Below are 23268 nucleotides of genomic sequence, written 5' to 3'. Positions count from 1 at the left end.
AAAAACCATTTGCTGTCTAAATATCCCTAAAAATTGAAAAGTAGATGTTTTTGCCCCCTTGATACTTATTTGGGAAAAAATGCAGTGAAACGTTGGCATCGTCTCCTGTCCTGCCCAGCTCTCAATGACGGGCTGAGGACAGGTCCTGCTTCTTTCCTTGGCGTTGCGAGATGGTCCCAGGTGGAGCCAGGTCAGATGGAAGTGAGGGCTTTAATTTTGATGGCCGTATGAGCAGAACAAGCAGGTGAGGTGCAATTCCTCCTCCCATGACAGCTCTGCCCCGGAAAGCACAGTTTGTCGGACCCTTTCCAGAAGCTAGGCTGAATGCTGATCACTTAAAAATTCCTTCTTTTTTATGCTTTTCTTGTGGAAAATATGGTCTGTTTTGTCAAAAATATCTGGAAACTTGGAAAACGAATTGATCTGATTGCAAAGTCTCCTGCCTCTTCTTCTCGCATTTTTCAGTTTTCTTGGGAATCCTGGCAAGCTAGAAAAAAATCCTAATTTAGCCAAAACCACTGGAGTGTGTTGAAAAAAAGCACTTGCAAACTCTGCACTCTATGGTTATGTGTGCGCGGCCTCCAGCACTCCTGGGCTGGGATGATTTTTTTCGCTCTTTTTGTCCCAAGATGCAGGAGCCGTCGATCCGAGGTGCCGACACTTGGAGGAGCAGCCGAAGCTCAGCGTTTCACGTGTAGCATGAGGGCTCCTGGGCCGGGGGGGCTTGTCCTGAAAACGTTGGAGATGATAGGTACTATTTACTACGTTTCTTATACAGAGGCAATATTTTTGCATACTCTTTTACACTCCCAAATCCAAGGACCGCAGTCACTGTTGCTGTGGGAGACTCCCACGCTCTTGAGTGAGTGCTTTAAGCCTCTTTTTCCATAGAATTCAGCCTCTACTGCAACACGGTAGGTTTAGACTGGACATTAGGAAAAAATTCTTCACAGAAAGAGTGGTCAGACAATGGAATAGGCTGCCCAGGGAGGTGGTGGAGTCACCATCCCCGAATGTGTTTAAGACTCGTTTAGATGTGGTGTTGGGGGATATGGTGTAGGGGAGAACTTTGTAGAGTGAGGTTGATGGTTGGACTCGATGATCCCAAAGGTCTTTTCCAACCTCAATGATTCTATGATTCTATGCTACTGGGGGGAACCTCACCCAGCCCTTACAAAGGGCTCTCCTGACCATCACCTCCTTAAAAGCAATACAGTAATAAATCTCCCTCTTTACCCGCCTCTGGCTGTTCTGCCAGGGCAAGCTCTCCCTGGTTGCCTTCGCTGCTGGGAAAAGGTAAAGCTGAACAAGGGGTGTTGCCTGCTGAGCTGCTGATGGGAGGGAGGGAGAAGAAAACCAGGTTGTATCCCAGTACGGGGGGTTTCAGAGAGCACGAGCCTGCAGTGCTCACCCTCCACAGCAGTGAGGAAGGGGGTGAAGGAAGGGCAGGGCATTGTCAGCCGGAGTGACCACCTCCTGCTCCACATCGTGGGAAGCGGGACCGTCTCCCAGCACGCACCGTCCTCTCTGCCCCACCACTGGCAGGAGCAGCCGGTGCCCAGGGAGGATGGAGGGGGGGATAAGGCTCATCTCCAGCACCTTCCCCTCTCCCTCCCGGGTGCATTCCTTCAGTGCTGGACTCCACGGAGGTCAGACCTGTGTCCAAACTACCCTGTGCTCTACAGTGTGCTTAGTCAACAGCCTTTCCTTTGGATTTGTTTGTGTTCCACCATGATTGGTCCTCCAGCTCATTTCCCTTTAATAAGAGAGCGTTCCTGCCCTCTTCTTTCCATTTGCGAGGATCACCTGCCTTTGCTCATGGTGTGCTCTGCCCATCCTGGGGTGTGCAGCCGTTCATCACTCATATCCTCCCGGCTGCGCCCCAGCTCAGGATGCCCCATGGTCGGAGATGCCTGGTACCTTCTCCAAAGCCCTGCGATTTCCAGGCAGGGAGATGCCTTGACGTGCTCCTCTCCACCTGCGAGGAGGTCTGTAAGCAGGGCAGATACCAGCATGTCCTGCTAGGAGACAAGCAAGGTGGATAAATCCTGTCATCCCCGTCACGTACTGATCTCTTTGTGTAAACCTCTTCACTTCATGTATGGCCAACACATTCTTTAGTGTCCATATGGTGTAGATGTACATGAACAGCTCAAAAAAACCCCTGTCCCAGAGTCCCTCAGATATGAGCTGGGGCCCAAGACCCTTCAAGGTAATGGTTCCAGAAAAGTCAAATATAGCAAAGAAGTGCCTTTGGAGAAACTTTGCTGGAATTATTAATCATGGAGTGCAGTAAGTGACTTCAAATAATGTAATACAAATATTTAATGAAAACTATGTATAGAATTTAAACTTAATTGAAAAAACAGATGGCTTTTGACACTGAAATTCCTGTCACCCTCCCTTGTTTCCATTTCCACAAGCACTGATGGTAGGGTCTTGGCAAGGAGCAACTGGAAACCTCCAGGAAAGTGCTGTCCATGTTTCTCCCATGAGGAGAAGCAGCTCTTGCCACCTGCAGTCACGGTCTTGGCTGACCTTCAGCCTTCTCCTCCCTGTCCCTGCCACTGCCTGGGCACACGAAGGGTCTCCAGCCCCCGCCATGACTTGCCAAGGCTACAGTTCCACAGCAGGATATTTGGCCTGCCGAGCAGAAACATCTCTAAGGGATTTCCACCTGTGCCAATGAGCAGGAGGGTTGATGGCTTTCTCCGTGCCCAGGAGCTGTCAGCCGGGGGTCCCCTCGATGTGCTCCCCAAACCCAGCAGGGCTCCAAGGGCAAAACTGGTGGTCTAAAGACATCCATGCCTAATAGGTATGTGGTGTCTGTAGGTAGGAGATCATTTTTAGGGAAGAGAAAACTCAGTGTGCTTTGTGTACCCCTTCTGGAAGGGCGCAGCGTGTTTCTGAAGCTCATCTTTAACATCTATTTGGTTGTGCACCAGTTAAAAGTCCAGAGGAATACAGCCATATCAGCTTTGCTGTATAAAAGTAATTTATGAATTTATCCACTTCTTAACTTTCCATGTGCTGTCACATTTTTATTTTATATACAAATAAAAATATATTGGTGAGGAATGAAGTGCAATAGCTCCAGAATGGATGAAAACAATTTCACCAGCAGAGAATGAAGTGCAGGGGCTCAGCTGCATGTGGGAATCCTTGGTCTCCTGTTAGTCAGCGGGGGAATGAATCCTTCACTCTAACTAAATAAATAAAGAGACCAACTGCCTTGGAAAGAATAACACGTTGTATGTCAAAATATATTTGAATGGGCCCATGCCAGCATCAAGCTATAAAACACAGTGCATGGGGCTTAACCGCTCCTGTGTTCAGAAGCTTTCTCATTTCTCTGTTCCTCAGAAATGTTCCCTAAATAGGTAAGCAGCGAAAATGAACTTTAAAAAGCTGGGTGTGTGGCTCTGCTCCTTAAAAGAGAAGAGCAAGAGCTCAGAAAAGGCTGACGAGGAGTGATGGAGCCCGTGAAGGCAATGCCACGTGGAGATGAGGTGGTGAAGCACAGGCAGGGCCGGCGGCTGGAACAGGGCGGGAGGATAAACGGCACCTTCTGGGCTTAAGCTACCGGCAGCAGTGGGACTGCAGCCCCTATAAACATATAAAAGCACATTCCCGGGTCCTAGGGTGGGTATTGAGGAGCAAACTGGGCATTGTGCCATGCCAAAGCCCACCGTGGGTCCAGGAGGAATGCTCCAGGCTGCTGGCGGGGCTCGGACCACATCGCCCCAGAGCCCTGATGGCGTCGCTGCTGGAAAGATGCAGTTTGATCCTAGGGATGTAGGACAGCATGGAAAGGTCGGTCGGTTAACGCTGGGCCGGGGTGGAGAGCCCCGAATGGAGTGTGCAGAGCACCCACAAGTTGACCTGTTTTCCCCACGGGTTAAAGGAATCATTTTGCTCTGGGACATCCATGCTGGCAGCGCAAAGGGACGAGACGGTCATCTTGCATTCTGGGGCAACTGCCTAAATCATAAACCAGACGGAGCCAGGCAGAAAACAAGAAAAGATCATACAGATCACAATCCAAACGGTTATTGAAGGGGTTCAAAGCTCCTACAATTGATAAGGCCAGGAGGCCCAGCCGACGGAGATCCTGGCTGCTAAATGAAAGGGGGATAGAAATTGGATAATCTGCACCAGATGCTTGTATTTTTTTACAAGCTCATTCACTTCAGACGAGATCCTCGCCGGCTGGAAGGTGGCCAGCTCCTGCTACTGAAGGGAGCATCTGGAGGCAGTCCCAGCAGGACGCAGACGGAGGACCTTCCCTGTTTTCTTATCACTGTTGTGAAACAAACTGTCACTGAAAGGGAAGCAAGGCAAGCTACTTCTGATGCTTGGGGAAACAAAACGCCCGAGACGTGAGTGGTGATTCCTGCAGCAAATTATCGCCTCGGAAAGGCGTACTGATTCTGGCTGTCTCCAGGTCTGTCTCCAGCACAACACGCTGCAGTCGAGATGGACTTTGTACCTGTTTAGAAAGTCTTCAAAATAAAGAAAAAAAACCAAACCCAACTTGTCTGTTCTTTTGGTTGGAGAGAAAGCTGCAGATTTTCTTGCTGTGTTTGAATCTATTTCTGATAGAAATCTGATGGATGCAGCCCTTGTTTTTGCATCTTCATGTCAAACAAGCGTCTGCTGATGATTAATGCACATTTGAACAGATCCGGACTGCCCGCTCTGAGGGATGGAGGCTGCACCCTGCAAACTCCCTTTGAAAAGGTTTTTTTCCCCATGTAATTATAACCCATAAGTATAAAAAAGTCAAAACCACAAAACCAAATTCTAGAGCGGAAAACAACCACTTGCAAATTACCGCAGAAACACAGACTGGGGTTGTGAACCCCCAAAAGGTGCCAGACAACAAATGAGACTGCGCAGCATCCCTACAACCCGCCCCTGCGTCTCCGAGCGCTTCGCTGCAGGAGGCTGCCCAGAGGTTATGCAGGCTCCATCCTCGGAGGTTTTCAAGACCGAACTGGATAAAGCTCTGACCATACTGCTCTGATCTGGTGGGACACCCTGCTTTGAGCAGGAAACAGGACTAGGGACCGCCTGAGGCCCTTTCCAGCTTAAATGATCCAATGGCCCTGTGGTCATCCTTCCTTCCAAGGTCTTTTCCAGGCCTCCAGAAATCCACTCCTTCTCCAGGTGCTCTTGAAAGAGGAGTCACGGAATCACAGAATGGTGGGGGTTGGAAGGGCCCTCTGGAGATCACCCAGTCCAACCCCCGGCCAGAGCAGGGTCACCCACAGCAGGTGGCACAGGAACGCGTCCAGGCGGGGTTGGAATGTCTCCAGAGACGGAGACTCCACCACCTCTCTGGGCAGCCTGTGCCAGGGCTCTGCCACCCTCACAGCAAAGAAGTTCCTCCTCAATCATCAGCTCTGAGCTGGCTCAGACCCTCCTGAAACACTCTGGGCTGAATTGTGTCAGGTTCAGATAATGTGACAATCACGAACTTATGTAAACTCTTCGCTACTTTTCCCTGTTTCAGCCCGATTCCCACAGCTTCGCCACTCTTGTCAGCTCCCTGAGAAGCCCGGCTTTGTGTAAGGACAGAGGAAAGGCATTAAACATTTTACTTTGTGTCCTCTCTCGGGAGCTTTCCCTGCCCACCGAGTGGCAGAGAAATTTTTCCCTTGTCTTCCTCTTAGGTGCATACAGAAGGGCTTCTCAGCACTTCTCCTGTCCCCTGACGATTGTTTCTCTTTTTCTGCCCTGCCCTTTCTTTTTACATCTGTAAATGTTCCTGTTGTTGTTTCACGTTTTTCCTTGCCGAGTTGACCCAGTTTCCATTCTCTCTGCTTGTCACTGAGCAACTCCTCTGCGCTGGGATGGTTTGACTTAATGCAATTCACTTGTGGTACTACCACAAGTACTCCTGAATGCTTTTCTCCTGAGGTTATTTTTTTTTCCACGAAAAATTACACATCAAGTTAACTTTAAGGTCACTGTTCTACTTCATGGTCCTTCCTCCCTCTCATCCTCGGAGCATTTATCATTTCATAGCCCTTTCTGAGCTCCCTCTCACAAATTCCCTTGTTTGCAGCTGTTTGATACGGAGCGTAACACCTGCCACCTAGGATTGTCTTCAATTTCTGAGGATACAGAGTGGAACTTTTTAAAGAGGAGAATAGAGGACAGCAAATTACCAACAGCAACATATGAATTGCAAATAATGAATAATGGAAAGCAAATATTTGGTCAGGCACACACGACCCAGTTCATGAATGAATAAAAGCAAACAGCCACTCCCAAAATATCTAAGCAAACAGAAACCTGCTGACATAAATATTTGCAAATAGCACATCAGAGGCTGAGCCGGAGAGGTTTGCAAACACTGCCTGAAAACACTCCAGCAGGCCCAGAGAGCCCTGGAGACGGCTTTAACCCTCTCACTCCTGCCTTCGGGCTTATCTTTTTCTCACCTGTTACATCCCTCACAGTGCTTTCCAGGAAAGCTATTGCCAGTCTCTCTTCTTTGCTTGGCTCTCTGGGAAGAAACTGCCCTTCTAGCCCCTAATGCTAAAGTTTATGAAAAACAAAAAAAAAAAAGGCAGAAGGATGAGACTACCAAGAGCTTCAGTGTGAGTGCATGAAGCTGGGCAAAACCTCATGAGGCTGAACCGGGTGCACTGGAAATGGACAGGCGTTTTTCCAGTAAAAAGCGCAAATCAGTTTTGTCGTAATTGAAGTCCTGTTGCCAAAAGGCCCATTTTCGTTTTTCAGCCGTTTCAATGGCAGCAACCGAGGTGTCACCCAGGCGCTGCGCAGTCAGGGCGGCGGAGGGACGGACTGCCCACCAGCCCGCGTACCCTGGCTGCCCGCGCTCCAGCCCCTCCGGCTGCCTCTTTCAAAAGAAGCCAAAGCACCCTCACTTTCAAACGCATGAAGATCAATTCTTAGCGTTTTCTTCCTTCACTTGATTTACAGCTCAGTAAAGTCACTGGGAAAGTGTTGTTTGAAGTGACATTTCTGGGCCAGTGCCCACACGGATTACCAAAGCTGGCAGAAACTCTCTGGGAGACGAAAAAGTACTTCTTAGCATCCATTGCGCTGTCAGGACTGACAGAGATGCCTTCGGTGAGCTCAAAACTCACTCGTAAGGCAAAGCGTCCCAGCTCAGTGGAGAAGTGTCCCTGCCTCTATCCCCAGCACACCCCTGGGTACAGAGTGCCAGCGCCATGGCTGCAGGTCACCCCGTGTGGGACGAGCAAGGTGAAACTTCGGCGGTGGCCGTGTCAGTGAGCGCACAGTGACCACAGCAAAGCTGGACACCACTACTACGGGTTATGCCCAAAGGTACCGGCAGCTCGGCAGACCTTGTCACTGCCCAGTCCCCAGCGGCTTCGGGTAGCTCTTTGGATGTCTTCCTCTTGATTTCACATTTCTCCTTTTGCTCTTTATGCTAATCTCAAAGCCTTCAAACTGGGAGGAATGTTTAAATGCGATGAGGGGATGAGAACGCTGCAAGATTTAGAAACTAGACGAAAAAACCTTAGGATGAGACTGTAAACTGGCTCACATCTCGTCTGACCCAGAAGCATTCAAAGACCCCAGAGGCCAACTGAAGATGTCTCATGGACTGCAGAATTCATGCATCCATAAAAAAAAAAACAACCCATAAAACAAAACTATAGAAGAAAGTGAGTTATACAGTGACAAGATGCAAATTAAACAAGTAAAAAGTGTTTCCAGAGGAACTCTCTCATCTCAAGCTAGGAAGAACAGACTATCATACCCAGGGGACCATGCGGAGCCCACACAGCCCTGGGAAAGGAAATGTTGGAAAACAAGTCTATAATGTTTGGAGGTACTGAATGGTAAGTTGTAATGCAAAATGACAGCTCTTAGCACAAACTCCTCTCCACCCTGCCTGCAATTATATCCCCTAATTGCAGAGTATTGGAACAGCTCCTGTGTGCTAATAGAGTTCATTTGAGAGCATCCTTGTGTGTCAATACCAGTCCCACCCAACAAGGGAAGAGAGCCACCGGGGGAGCATGATGTTTGTCCACAGCAACCACTCCACAGCTGAAAGAGGCACCACGTGCTGCACAGAATCACCAAATGACAGGGGTTGGAAGGGCCCTCTGGAGATCACCCAGTCCAAACCAAAGCAGGGTCACCCAGAGCGGGTTGTACAAGAACGTGTCCAGGCGGATTTGGAATGTCTCCAGAGACGGAGACTCCACCACCTCTCTGGGCAGCCTGTGCCAGGGCTCTGCCACCCTCACAGCAAAGAAGTTCCTCCTCATGTTCAGATGGAACTTCCCATGGTCAAGTTTGTGCCCGTTACCCCTTGTCCTGTCCCTGGGCACCACTGAAAAGAGCCTGGCCCCATCCTCCTGACACCCCCCCTGGAAGTATTTATAAGCGTTGATAAGGTCCCCCCTCAGTCGTCTTTTTTCCAGACTAAACAGACCCAAATCCCTCAGCCTTTCTTCACAAGAGAGATGCTCCAGTCCCTTCATCATCTTGGTAGCCCTTTGCTGTCCCCTCTCCAGCAGTTCCCTGTCCTTCTTCGATTCTGTGATTCTGTGCGGAGCTCCTGGCTCCTGACCATGTCTGGGGACACATTTCTCCAGCCAGGCTGCCCACTCCAGCAACGGCACCACTCTCTCCGCTTCTGGTCCAGGTTCGGGGACACGCCGCTGCCTGGGCAGAACATCGGCATTTTCTGTCTCACACTTTGCAGACACTAATTAATGAGGTTGTAATTTCCTTTGAAGATGAAAAGTCTCAGATAAACAGAGGCTCGGCGTCTCAATTTTCCTGATACTTTTTGAATGAGCATTTCCACCGGCTCACCTGTGCGGGGATTTGAAGCATGTGAGCAGCACACGTGGCATACAAAGGAGAGAACAAGCACAGACCACAGCAGAGGAAGTTATTCAGGATTTCTTCCATCTTGTAGAGACCCCACGAACAGCTTGTGAATGCTCTTTGCTAAAAAAAATCTGCCAGCTTTCTGTGGGTGGCGGTGAAGCAACGATTTTCACTTCTCTACCTCTTCCTTCCCCAGAGAGAATATCTTTTTGGGAACACATTTCATTTTCAGAGGTCTAAAATTGTCTTGAAATTCCACACTTCACAATATGAATTGCATCTCACTTTTATATCACTTTATAGGGTCTTCATTTTAATACTATTAGTTTCTATGATTCCTTGACAGAGCAGTAATGGAGTGGGGTAATACGTATGGCTGTCAGTGTCTTGCGGAATAACTGAATAAGTCTTTTACATTCTGTAAAATTTTATCTGGTTTTATTTTCAAAACCACTGAGAACTGATTGAAGCCCCTTATGCTTTTTTTTTTCCAAGAGGAAGGTGTCTCCTGGCCACCGGGATGAGTCAGTCTGAAAAATCACAAAGTGGTCTGTGGTGTCATCATTCAGGCTCAGCTCCTCTCCCTCCAGCACGTAATAACATCTCTTTTATCCTTCCCTACAAGCCCTTTCATTTCTCTCATTAACTTAGCAGCTTTGGGCTGTCCCACTCTCATTTTAATGAGATCTTTCTTCATAGTGGGAGAGTAAACCTGAGTACATCACCAGGTTCATGAGCGTCTGGTCCAAAGCCCCCTGATGAGGGCTGACTTCTAAACGACGCTACGTGCCCCAGGACTGCAATATCACTCAATGTGAGTAACAGTTGTCCTGAAACAACACCAACATCTCTCTGCCTTTCATTTAGGAGTCCGTGCCAAAGCTTACAGCAGAACATTTTCAGTTCAACTGGTATGGCCAGACCCCTTCCCTTTAGGATTTACACTACTGCACCTTGGCAATGACTTCAATCACAAGACATCCCTGGATGCCAACACTGGGTCTACACAAAGCCCTGATGGCAGGAATGGCAGAGCTTTCCATGATGATTTTCTCTCTGCTCGTCACGTCTGAAGGCTGCGAGTGACAGCTCCATCGTAACGATGGAGCCACGAGGTGGCAGGTTGCCCATTTGACTCCAGAAGGACCAAGTCTCACTGAATAAAGTCTTCTCCAGCTGGCTCTCACCCGAAATGAAAACTGCCAGGGTGCCCGTGATACCTGTCAGTGTATCAAGGGACACCGTCCTGAGGGTGTGTGGTGCCGGCGGGGAGCAGGACCTCGGGACACAGAGAGGTCAAGCTCAGGAGGTGCAAAACACAGTGTAGAGCTGGCACCTCTTGGGGTACCCATCCCCTAGCCCCCACCCTCGTGCAAGCTCTGCACTGAAAACCTCAATTACAAGCCAGGATTAAAAGGCTGTACGAGAATTCATCATGGGAAACTGCATCAAGACAAGCCATATGAAAAAAAGAAACAGATTTATGGAATTTATTCGTCCCCCCTCTATCCGGACTGATAGTTATTTCATTAGAAAGTAATCATATTTGTGTGACATGATTTACTCCTCGCAAACTCAGCCTGACTCACACCTTTTCAAAACATGCTTTCCTAAATGTATCCTGAAGCTACCCACAGACAGCAGTTTCTCGAGTTCCTTTTCACAGGGGTTTGGCACCATGGCTGCAGCCTGCAGTTTCCAGTAAAACTAATTATCTGTTGGAACAAAATGCAATCTCACTGGCACTTTGGTATTAAATATTATTAAAACATAATGATCATTAATGACTCTTTGATTCCTAGCTTTGTATCTCATTTAGGGATGCGGTCCCCAAACCTTTGGGGCTTCATTGTGTTGTACTGGGAATGTCTTAGTGGATAATATTTGCCGTAATGAATACAGATGTGAAGAAGGCATGGGTACTTCACACACCACTCTCTCAGTAACAAGTAATTTCCTACTTTCCAACCTCCTAACAACTCTAGTGATTTTCTCAGTGTTAAGATCACTAGATTATGACACTGATTTAATATGTGTTACACTGCTGATGATAATAAGCAGCACTGGGCACCATTAGGTCTCTAAAATATTGCCCCAAAAGAGGGTAACACACACAATTCTGCAGCAAACCAAAGCATAGAGCGAGGACAGACCCATGATGATGCTGAAGAACAGCTGCATAACGGAGAGCCAACCCCCAAATTTCAGGGTTGGCTGCCACACTAATGGCTCTCACTTTGGCAGGTTCAGGCGGGGTCGTGGCCTCAATGCACCGCTCACTGCATAAATCCACAGCCCCCGCCCCACGGAGCCTCCGTGCAGCTTGAGATTGGGAAGGAGGTAGGTAGTGATGGAGCATGAGGGGTAATAACACTGCACGGGTCCTTGGACAGGTATTTGTGACTTTTAACATTCGTATCTCCACCCATTCCTGCTAGGGATGCCCACGTGAGTTATCACAGTGGCCATTTCTGTAGAGCCTGCGTGACTTTTGGAAGGGCAGCTTTGCAGACTTTGCTTTACAAAACCCAATTGCTTTTCCTTCTCACACACGCGCCACTCTCACGTCAGAATGTAGAAAGATCATTGAAGGAAAAGTTCCCACTTTTCTGCAAGAGAAGAGTCTGCTGGGCGATTCCCAAACGATGGCTGTCCCCTGGTGATAACCTTGAGATGCCGAATTGCGACACTCTCATGTGGTCCATGGTTCCCACGGCTCATTTGAACACATCTGATGGGTGATAGGGGGTGCTTTGGATCCTGTAACAAAACCTGTAACCCTCATGAGCAATGAGACACTTCAGCCCTGGTCCTGGGTCCCACTCCCAGCCACAACCACCAGGAGTTACGCTTTTCCCCATAACCTGCAGTGTCTTCAGGCCCTGGCTCTTCTGGGCAGTGGGAACATGAGCACCACTCCATCACTCCTGCATCAAGTATTATAAACACACAAAGGAGGGTGAAATGAGCAGACAGAAGGATTGTAGACTACTTTGGGGACAAATATCTGTGTTCTTACAGTGTTTTACATGTCAGGTAAGTCAACGTGGCCCAAGGATGCATCCTGCTACACTGCTGCATACTGGCCACGTACCCTCATCTCAAGCCCTTGCTTCTAGACAAAAAAGGGTCCTGAATTCACACACTGCTCTAATGGAGGAGACCAAATAGCACAGAAAAACTGGGTAAAGCTTCTCAGTGCAGGAGGACCCCATCAGGCACATGGATCACTTGTGCCTGACATTAATTAGCCTCAACTAGGACATGCGCGAAATTTGTTCTTAGATTAGGAAGAATTTTACTGCAGAAAGGCCACTTCTCACATATATCTGGAGTCAATCAATCACTTTAATTAGACCAGCCAATATATATCTGGAAAACATCCCAAAGATGTTTTCAAGAACAAAACCTTTTGTCCATCATGGATCTCAAAGAGCCTAGTTTTTTCCCCCATCTGCACTGTCAGTCTGTTGGAAGCTACCGCCTCTCTTTGCACCTTAGCCTCACTGACACCCTCCTTCTCACACCTATGACAACAGGGCTTGTACAAATAATTTCTGTTGTTCTGTTCCAACCTTGTATATCTTCATACTTTCCTTTGTTCTCCCAGCTAGAGACAGCACGCAGGAGCTCACTTGGTATGCATCCATCTGCTCCGAATACTTTTCCTTCCCCTGTGCTTGTGTAACAATCTCACTCATCTCCATAGTAACTTGGGAAAATGCCTTCTCTCCAAGTGAAGAACTGGACAGAAGAAACCACGACTGCCACTGGAAGCCCCACCAGACATCAACAAGGCACTCAGCCTGTAGGACCGAGGCTAACAGCAGGGCTTCAGGAGAAGCCTGGAATAGGCTGCCCAGGGAGCTGGTGGAGTCATCATCCCTGAATATGTTTAAGAGCCGTTTAGATGTGGTGTTGGGGGATATGGTGTAGGGGAGAACTTTGTAGAGTAGGGTTGATGGTTGGACTTGATGATCCCAAGGGTCTTTTCCAACCTAAATGATTCTATGATGCTAAGTTCAGGAGAACAAGTGTTTTCCTGAGATTTGTAGTAGGACGCCTGAAGCCAGAACGAGATCTTGCAGGAGCAGGTCTTTATGTGGGAGCTTGCTCCTGCAGGCAACATAGAGGAGATGAGCAAAGAGAAGAGCATGAGGAACATCCTGAGGATTTTGCTGACACTAGAAGCATTTCACTCAACTTAGCCATGGTCCCTTTTAGGGACTGAAGAGGAGGAGATGGAGAGAAAGGGACTAAAAAGAAAAACACCAGCTGGTTTGCCCAGCCCTCGATGACTCACCTTATGCATTGTTTGCCTCCTGCAGCTACCAGGGGCATCTCCATGATCTTTGTGAAGCAGGACCTGGCTTCCTAGAAACTCCCGGTCCCCAAAGTGATCAAGGCACAAGGCAAGCAAGCTGCAGCCTGCCACCTTGATACTCTACATAGTAGAGAGGTGGGGACAAGCCACCCTTACCCGGACTGTGTATCCCTGCTCCCGCCTCCAGAGTCCCCCACTGCTGCACCTGCTGTCCCAGAGGAAGGGGAGGGAGACCTCTTGCATGCAGGCTTGTGCAGAAGAAATCCCTGAATCAGTAGGGGAAGGAGACCCATCTTTCAGATCTGTAGCTCAGACCTCACCCTCACACTCCTCCCTCCACCCTGCAGTTGAAAGACATGCAAATCTTGGCCTTGGGCAAGGAGGTACCAGAAAGGCTGTGAGAAGCAAGGGTGGTGGGAAGGGAGGGACACCCCCTGAGCATTCCTAAACTTCCTGCTCCAACCCCCACTGACCCTCTCCTCCAAAAGCACACTTCATTGCTGCCAAAAGCGGACTCTTGCCCGCCTAGCCAAGGAGCCTTGATTTTGTCTCCCTTTGCCAGCCAGCACCGGGCAAACAGTGGCCCTGGTGCACAGCCTGCTTCCGTTTGCATAAGGAGCCCAAAATCTGAATGCACTGTGGAGAACAAAGTCCCCTTTTCAGGGAGAAACTCCCCAGAATGTTTCCATGATGTTTTTCTTAATGGAGGGGAAAATAAGGGAGATAAACAGGAGATAACAGTCCATGAATGACCCTCATGTGGCCATGACTCATCCGACAGGGAACACCTTCCTTTTCAAATGGCAGGAGTTTATTGTTCTCTTGTTTTTCAGGTTTCTTTGTCTATTGCTCTGGGTGAGGCATCTGCTGGCTTGGTCTCCTGCTTCGTTGGGCTTCGTTGCAGCACACAGCCCAGCCCAGGGGTATCTGGCCATCCTGCGTTCACTCCAGTTAAATATTGATGTCTCCCTCCGAGCCGGTCAGTTGAGGCTCCCTGTGGAGTCAATACAGCCAGTGGAAACTAGGTGCAATTAATTTCAATTAAAATGATTGCCTGCATTTGATCTGATGAATCACAGTCCAAAAGCTCTTATTTTTCTCCACTGGAATAATGGAGAACAGGGCATCCTGGGTGACTCTGCATTAAAGCTTCCCGTTGACTCTTTTCTCTTTGACTATGGTTTACTGTGAAAAAAAAAAAAAAAAAGAAAAGGAAAAAAAGACTCTTTCATGTAGCTAAGGATTTAGTTAACATGTGTGGCAATAGTTCCCCGCTGGAAGGACTGGTGCGTGGATTCATTTTAAATTGGAAGTTGGAAAGAGTTGAAAATACACACAAAGATAAATAGGTTGGAAGAGGGAGAGAAAATGCAAAGGCATTCAGCTTGTATCATGCGAACGGGTGTCTTTGCAGAATAGCTGTCCGAGCACCGCAAAGAGCGAGCCTGAGTATCTTTAACTCTAAAGGTGAGACTGTGGCAAGCGAGAGGTGCCCGGTGGCAACCAGGAAAGCTGAGATGAGCCCGAGCTCCCCGCGGGCGGCAGGGCAGGGACAGCCGGGGAGGCAGCGGGCGCGGGGCAGGCTCCAACTGGAAAGCCCTGCTTTGGACCAGGCACCTCCTCAGCCGAAAGACACAGGCAAGGAGGAGAGGATTCATGGAAGAGCATCACCCCCAGCTCGGAAATGGGGAGAAGTGCGAGAAAGAAATGGATGTGTCCGGCTCGGTGAGCAGGGCAAGGATGAGCTGGGCAGAGAGGGAGGAGAAATCGATCCCTGGAAGAAAAGGATTTCTGTGTGCTGATGCACAGACGCTTCCAGGACATTGGAGGGGGGCGGGGGGGGGAAAGCAGCACTTTTTATACCAAGAACAAATTAATGAACAGAACCGTTTCCCTGTGACGTACAGCTGTGGCTGGAGGTCTCTATTCGCTGTTTCTCTAGGAAGGAGGGGGAGAACAAACGCCGGGGTGAGCTGCCCAGCGTGGGGTGCCGCAGCCCCTAGGGCTCGGTTCTGAGAGGGGCAGGTGATGCCACCACCCGCAGCATCGCAGACAAACCGAACGAGGCCCAGAGACACACACCGCCAGCATCAGCCTGTCCAGGCCCTTCGAGAAGGACGGGATCATTTCATGGAGCTTTTCTGGCTCTCTCCTATGATACCATGGAAATAGCTGGTATTTTCCCTCGCAGATGTCTGCAGTGGATCTCTTGCTGCACATGAAACAATTCGTGTGAGCAAGCTAGCTGTGTGGGCTGGAAATTTATTTTACACATAACCAGCTAATCTTTTATCTGTAGAAATTTGCATGGGGACAAGCAATAAAGCACCTGGGATGTCCCCTAAATAATGGCTAGAGTTTTGTTGGGTATCCAGGGATTTCTCTGAACAGATGTGGCACGAGAAGAACAATTAGTAAATGGACCGATAGTAATTTGTGTCTGGGTTTTCCACGTGATGCCCCAGGCTGATGGTGGGCAGATAGTTCAGGTGAGCAGCAAGGAAACAAAACCAACTGCTGTCCCTGCGCAAAACGATCTTTCTAGCTACAGGAGCTGAGCTAAAAAGGTCTTTAGATAAAGTTATAGAGATTTCAGTGGTCACGCTCTCTGATCATTTTTGCAGTTCTTAGGCAGGTGTGGTGACTCTGCACCCGCCCGGTTTAGGGTCTGCTCTCAACTGCAACTTGGAAACACGTCCCCACAACATCGAACTGAGCAATCAAGTGGGGTCCTACATTCAGGGTGGCACGGCAGAAGTTTCGGAACTTTCTGGGTTTATATCTATGTCTTTTGCCCAAGGACCTAGAATGGAAAGCAGAGGGGAAAGACTTGTCACCTGGCTTTGCTGCCGTCTTCCTGAATGGCTTTGGCTGGGACGTGGCCACCAACACTGCCCGGTTGAACTGTGTAGGCACTGTCTGTCGTAGCAGTCCCGAACTCCTCTCATATTGCCGATGCAGATTTACACCATGCCCACCCCATGATCATCCCACAAGCATTTAATTAAAGGCTCGTCCCCGACACTGCTCCTTGGCCTGGTTTCGTGTGTCAGGGCCATGCTTTTTGCTATTCCTTGTGATCCTAGCAGGGTCTGGGACTGATGCAGGTCTCTCTCTAGATGTTGAGAGGTGACTCAGGCAGCACAGTGCTCGCTTGTCGGCCCAGCCTCAGCCCGCACGCCGGCAGAAGAGGCAACCGTCCAGATAGGAGCCTGTCCCTTCCCTTCCTCCCAGTCCTGACCCTGAGAGCCGACTGGGCCACCTCCCTTGATCTCCCGGTGGGTTTTGGAGGAGAGTGACTACTACCGGGACTATGTAATCCTTAAATCAGGATGGTCGACGGAGACCACAGAACACGTGCAAAGTCTTGGGAATCCCATCAGGATTGAAAAAGAAGAAGAAAAAGTTTTCCAGGGTGATTTCCACAGCTTGCCTTTGCCAGGATGGTTGCCCAAAACAACCCACAGCCCAAAGCTGTGTTGCTCACACAGCCCGGGGGCTGACGCAATGCTGAGCCAGGACTTTTCCCCCGCTGCTGACCCCCAACCCTCCGTAAGACAATGCCCCCCAGTCCGGACACAGCCCAGATCAGACATGAGGCGGGGGGGGGGGGGTTGGCGCAGACCCCATGGCCAAAGCTTCCTTCCCTGGGCAGGGGGTCTCTGCGTGGGGCAGCGCTGGGACCTGGACCCCCGTCAGGGACTGGAGTCACCCCAGCCGGGGGGGCAGCGTCGGGGTGGGGGGTGTGCACGCACAGAGGAGCTGGGGGTACAGCTGCAACAGGCACCCAAAATGAAAGCCCTGGAAGGAGCGCACGGTGCGGGGGGGTTACGGAGAGCGTGAAGACAGGAGCGCAAGGACCCAGATCCATCTGCTCTCCACCTGCCTTCACACCGGTGCAGGGAGCGCTGGGAATGAGGAAGAATAATGATTTCCTGGGAAACGGAGCAAGGATCTTGCAAGGCACTATAAACCCAGCTTGAGTAATTGAGTCATGTTTTGGCAAAGATTGAGTTTGCTGTAAAAATCTGTCACACTATTTTTGTAAATAAGAGCTTCTGCCTGGGAAAAGTCTGTATCTCCCATCTCACAAACACAGTCAACAAGCCCGTGCTGGTCTCACTCCCATCCCACCACCGCGATGGGGTCCCGTCAACGTGAGCTGCGCCGTGGACGTCTGTCCTCCTTCCTCCACAAACTCTGCTTTTCTTTGGGGGCAATGTCTTCCGTGTCACCAGGGAACCAAAACACTTCTGTTTAAAAGGTACGGATGGCTGAGAACTCATTTTTCATTTAATTCACACATACATGATGATACAAAGTGGAATGGAAATTAATTTTCTTTAAATTCCCCACACTGGTGGAAAAAAAGAAAAATTGGATCAAGCAGACTATTCTGTTTTGATAAAATAAAAATGTTTCATTCCAATTTTAGGATTTTTTAACTTTTTCTAGATAATTTAAAATAAAATAAATGATGCAAAAATTATTTTGGAAAAAGGAAAGCAAAGTCTTCCCTTCTGAGGAGACCAAAATATTTTGGTTTTGTTCAGTTTTACTTCAGACTTAAAAGATGAACTGCCTTCCACAAATTATTTGGCTTTCAGTACAGAGCGTTCGCATTTGGGAACAGAATCGTCATCAAAATTTCTAGCTAGTGCTCTGAGGGATATCTCTGTAACATTGCTCATGAATTGACAGCGGTAAGACAGAGGCTGTGACTCGGTGGCTTGAAACTCAGCTCAGGAACCTCATTTCCAGGTTAAAATTTTCTTAAAGATGAATTTTATTTTTTTTCTGCTAACTTCTTTTACTCAGCCTCCCTACGCTTCTCAGGGAAGGTATAGGAAGAGCAATGGCCTGCACAGCGCGAAGCTGCAGGGACCCAGGGGTCCAGGCACTGCAAACGGTGTGATGCTGAGCAGGAGCACACGTCCCTCTTCTTACACCGGGGGAAAAGGTAAAATATTCCCAGAGGGAATATCACTGCAGCTGGGGACTACCTGGAGTAGCATGACACAGATTATCTGGTCAAAGCTGTGATTCATCCAAAGGAGGTCTGTGGATCATACCCCAAAAGTCTGGAGAGAGACGTCCCTCCTTGTCTCTGCACCAGAACCGCAGCTCTCAGCCCCTGGGGTACGGCGGAGCTAATCAGAATGCCCAGCTCTGCCGTGGTTCCTGTGGTGTCCCTCACCATCTCCTGGAGCGCAGAGCCCACACAGGGGAGCCAAATGCACACAGGACCTCTGAGTGCCCGTGTCCAGCCTGACGCTGCTCACACCGCAGACCCCGGGCAAAGGGGAGAGATGGATCAGCTTTATATGGACCCAGTGACGGTCAGCTTTTGGAGGGGTTTAGAATACGACAATTATGATGGTGCAAGGAGTGATGTCCTTCCCTGTGCCAGAAAGTGCTTCAACTTCCTCCTCACATCCACCTCCCCATGGGGCAGGAGGGTCCCTGAACCCCCACCCTCTGCCCATCACAAAGTTAGAGCCTCCTCCTGCTCTGCCTTTTGGCACGGCGAGCTGTGCTTCTGCGGGAGGTAACGGAGCAGAAGTCAGCAGCCCTTGGAGGGCTCGGGACCCGGAGGGCCCTCGCACTGCACGGAGCACCCAGCGTGCACTGGGCAGCGGGCAATATGCAGATCCTATACTTCTCTAGAGCCTGCTATTTCTCCTCTTTCCAGCTGTTTGCTTTAGATCCTGGTATTTCTCTTCCTTCCCACTGTTTCCTCACTCATCCGTGGCCCCACCACAGCAGCTGACAGCACCTGGAGGGCATGGCTGGAGCTGGTCCAACAGATGCTGCACTTGTGTATAGAAGATGCACACCATGATTAGTGCGTGACAGCAACCCACCAGATGTTGTCTTTGAGAAACCAAGCAAGTCCCAGCAGCAACAAATTCTGCAGGGACACAAAGATGCTGCTGACTGTATGGATTATTTGAGAGTAGGAGGTGTTACTTGTCCAGACAATGAGCCCATCATCACACATGAAGAATCAGACTGTCTAACCGACTGGAACAATAGAAATGATAATAGAATTAATAGCTCAAAGGGCAAAGTGCCCCCATTTGGGATAACAAGAGGAGCTTTTTTCTATGAACCGAGGATTCACCAATTAGAAATAATGAAAGAGGGAGGAGGTCAGCATCAGTATGCCTTGGTTAGCACTAGCATCACTATGGATTCATAACGTGATGAAGCTGTGAAAATAGCCCCCATAATTCCACAGAAGTATTTTCGGCAGAGCTAAAGAAGCGTTACTACTATATACAAAGCAAGAGTAAAAATTTCCTTGAACAGTTGTGCATGGGTTTGGTCGAAAAAATTAGTTTTAAATTGCATCAGGAAAGAGGAAGGCTGTTGAATCAGTCCGTTTGGGGGAGCGGAGCACCTGTCTTAGGAAAGCACACTTTGAAAGCTTTGCTTTGTCAATATAGCAAAATGACTTTGAGGGGTTAGGTGATGATTCTTTATATAAATACATCTGGGGGATAATATCAAATGTGGAAAAGCTATTAAGGGATAACATGGAAATAGATCAAATAGATATAAACCAGTCATGAGTATAGCGAGACTGGAAATTAGAAGATTTCTAACTATCCAACGAATGAAATTCTCAAATGCTTTCCAAAATCCATTTGTCTGTATGGAGATGAGGGGAGGAAGACAGGAAGGAGGGAACATAAATTATATGAAGATGGAGCTGTTGATGAACGGAGTTGTTTGATAGAGTGGAAATAATTCTGGGGCTGGAAGTTAAAGGCCTTGGGCATGTGATTTATTGCTATTTCAGCGGATGGAGATTTGATCATTGCGTGCCAAGTGCATTTGCCTGTGCTATATTTATACCACATTAATCCTAAATTTCAGGCTTCTGCTGGTCACTTGCGCGGTCTAGGAAGCCTCATTCACCCCTTGATTCACAACTTCTCTTATGGCTCTGTTTTACCCTTGCTCTGAACCACGGCAAGTGCTGGCCACAAGGGTTGGCTTCAGAGCAGGGCACGGCTGTGGTTTGCTGTAGTATGGAAGCCTTCTGCATGAGAGGTGGGTGTATCTTGTTTACTCCCCTGGGACCGCCGTGATCCTCATCTCTGGGATCAGAGTTTCTCTGATAGAAGCTAAGGTTGTCAGGGCCTTTGTTTGAATTCCATAGCGTGAAATGGTCCTGGTAGTCCTTCTCTGAAGTGGCCTGAGAAGCAACTAAGTCCAAGCCCTAACTGACCTATGCTTCCATGGCCATTTCTGTTTCCATTCTTGCAGTCTGCCTTGATTATCCCAGGAGTGATCTGGAAAGACGAGAAATGGCCTAAATGAGCTAAGGCAGCATGTTCTCCCTGCTAAGAACAACTCAGATATTTCCTCCTGAGTTCAGGCAGTCTTGGCTCCATCCTGAAGTCTTCACATGAAGCTGAGTTTGGTTTCTACAGGCAGGACTGCCTGGTTGCTGTACATGAGCATCTCATACCCTTGTCCACATGGCCTAAGAGCGCCTCACAGACACCACCTAATTAAGGAGCGACTGATCAAAGGAGGTGGAGCTGTCACCCATGAATTTCACACCCCTTCCCCAGCACTCCTACTGGAGTCAAAAAAATTCGGTCAAAAAAGCTGCAGGCGTTTTCAGTAAAGCATCCCTTCTCTGGGATGCCCTTAATCAGCTGCGAATGGAGCATCCTCCTCCTGTTCTCTCAGCAAAGGAGTAATCGCTGCTTGTCAGCCAGCAATGATTGTGTTTTACAGGCACATTCTGGTTGACAAGTGAGTGACGGGGAGACAAAGCTCCTTTTGTGGCCTGATGGTGGGGGCTGGAAGGCTGGGGAAGGCAAAACGTCTGCAGCACCCTATCCAGCAATGTGCCACTATCTTTCCCCTGAGCCATGGATCTTTCCCCTGAGCCATGGACAGGTGATGGCAAAACCAGTTTTAGCAGTCCTAAAACTGGTTTTGCCATCAAAGTGATCATGAAATCACTTTGATCAAAGTGATAATGAAATGCATCTGATAAACAGAAGCATCATTCTGGATTCTGCACCCTTCATTACAGGAGACTTGGTGCACTGTCCCATTTGCTTGGTGCCTTCACCACTGGGATGGTGCCTGAGCTGCTGCCAACTTCTCTATGCTCAGATCTTCTTCCAGACAGACCCTCTTCCTTCCCTTTTGACTAGTCCTGGACTTTGCTCAGTCGTGTTCCTCCTTTTCCTACATCTTAGCCACTCTGAATCTCATCCAATTTGACTTCACCTTGACTGAGAGTCTCACTCCCCCATCAAACAAGAAGCTGAATCTGACAGACTCTGAGTGAGCTCCAGCAGAGTCACAGGAGCAGCAGAGTCACGAGGAGAGGACAGTCCCAGGGTGGGCTGAACCCTCATCCCAGCTGGGCCTGACAAAGTCTGGACTCCAGACCAAAGCACCAGAACTCAAGTAGTGATTAGTCCACTGTGTGTCATCACTCTAGATAGGGCACCAGGAGCAAGCCGGGGACTTGGAGGAGATCAGGGATAACGCAAGGTCCACAGCTGAGCAAAAGTCAATAATGAATGCTTCAGAGTGTCCTTTTCCTGCTGTGTGAGTTTAGGTTTTATTTTGCATTAGGATGTAAAGGTTACGGCAGCACACAGGGCTGTATGACAGAGAGGATCTGTGCACCTCTTTTCTTTGAAGGTTGTTAGTATTTTCCAAGAAAAGCGACACAGATAACAGTGACCATCTTAGGGACCTTTGTCAGCTCTTCCCCAGCCTTTTGTAGAGTTCCCTGTGGGATACCTTTTTGCACCGGGGGATGCAGTAGATGACTGAGCTCACACAGACGAGGCACAATTCCAAGCTCCACCAGACAGTGCATCCTGGAGCCAAACTAGTCTCTGAGCCATGCCTTCCTCTCTCATCCATTCATAACGGCCATTTCTAGCTCAAACCTCGTTTGCAGCTTTCTTATTTTAACATCCAAAATGCTTTGAACAAATATCTATTCCACTAATAACTAAAATTAACAGCAGCTATTTGTTTATTAATGCACTAGGACGCAACAAAGGTTTGGGAGCGCCTTCTTTTTAATTATAATAATGAATAGTGACGTGAACATAGTGAGTGAAGTACCTGCCTCCTGGTTTTGTAAAACCTAGAGAATACTTACGTCTAAAATATTCCTCCACCTCCATTAATTTTTCTGGTTTTCTGAAGTTCAGCTGTTGGCCTTGAGTCCCCCTTTGCAATCTGCCCTAGAGGATCCAAATTGCACTTTTCTTTATTTCCAGAATGGCTTGCCTTCCTGTTCGTAAGTGGGTCCTAGTCTTCCGTTGTCCTCCCGAGTTTTTCCTGACACGCTGAACAGAGATCTGTGCTGACATAAGTTTCTGTGTGCCTCAGTTTCCCCGAATGAAGAACATTTCCTTTTCTGTTCCCACCCTGCTGCTCGCACGGTGGGTGCTGTGTGCTAGGCAAGGTCTAGGAGACGAAGGCTTCAGCGGGATGTGACACGCGAGGTACCCCCCCTCCACACCATACGGCCTGGCTACTTCAGACCCACTCAGGATCTCTCCTCTGTGCTTCAGCGTGGTTCATCCACCCTCTGTTTGAAACAAGCGTCTTTTTGGATGCAGCAGAACAATAAAAGTAAACCCGTGGCTCTCAGGTGGATTGCCACTGCTCCCATTTTCCGGGGGGAATCTACTTATTTTGCAGCCTAGTATCAGTAATGAGCTGAGCAAATTTATAGCAAAGGAAACTTCCCAGCTCTCTAAATTATTATTGTAATGATATATTGTAAACCTGCGCTACCAAACAATTGGCTTAGTTGTTTTACATTTATGGCAAAGATGATTTAGACCTCAAGTGGGAAATAAAATCTGAAGACGTTAAGTTTATTATAGAAAAATACATTAAGAAGCCATCTCTCAGGCGGAGTCGTGGGGGAGGGGAACATGTACTAGCGATGGCTGTTTCAACTGTCTTGAAATACGCGTTATCATTTCACCAGTTTGGCTGAGTGCGCCTATCAAACATCGGAGGAGCTGAAATGCTGACCTCTAAAGCTGAACTTGCTCTGGAAGTATGTTGGATGTCTGTCATTCCCG

Source organism: Larus michahellis, chromosome 13 (assembly GCF_964199755.1).
Source record: "Larus michahellis chromosome 13, bLarMic1.1, whole genome shotgun sequence".
Taxonomy (NCBI): domain Eukaryota; kingdom Metazoa; phylum Chordata; class Aves; order Charadriiformes; family Laridae; genus Larus; species Larus michahellis.
The sequence above is the reverse complement of the archived record's forward strand: the minus strand, read 5'-3'. Positions refer to the sequence as shown.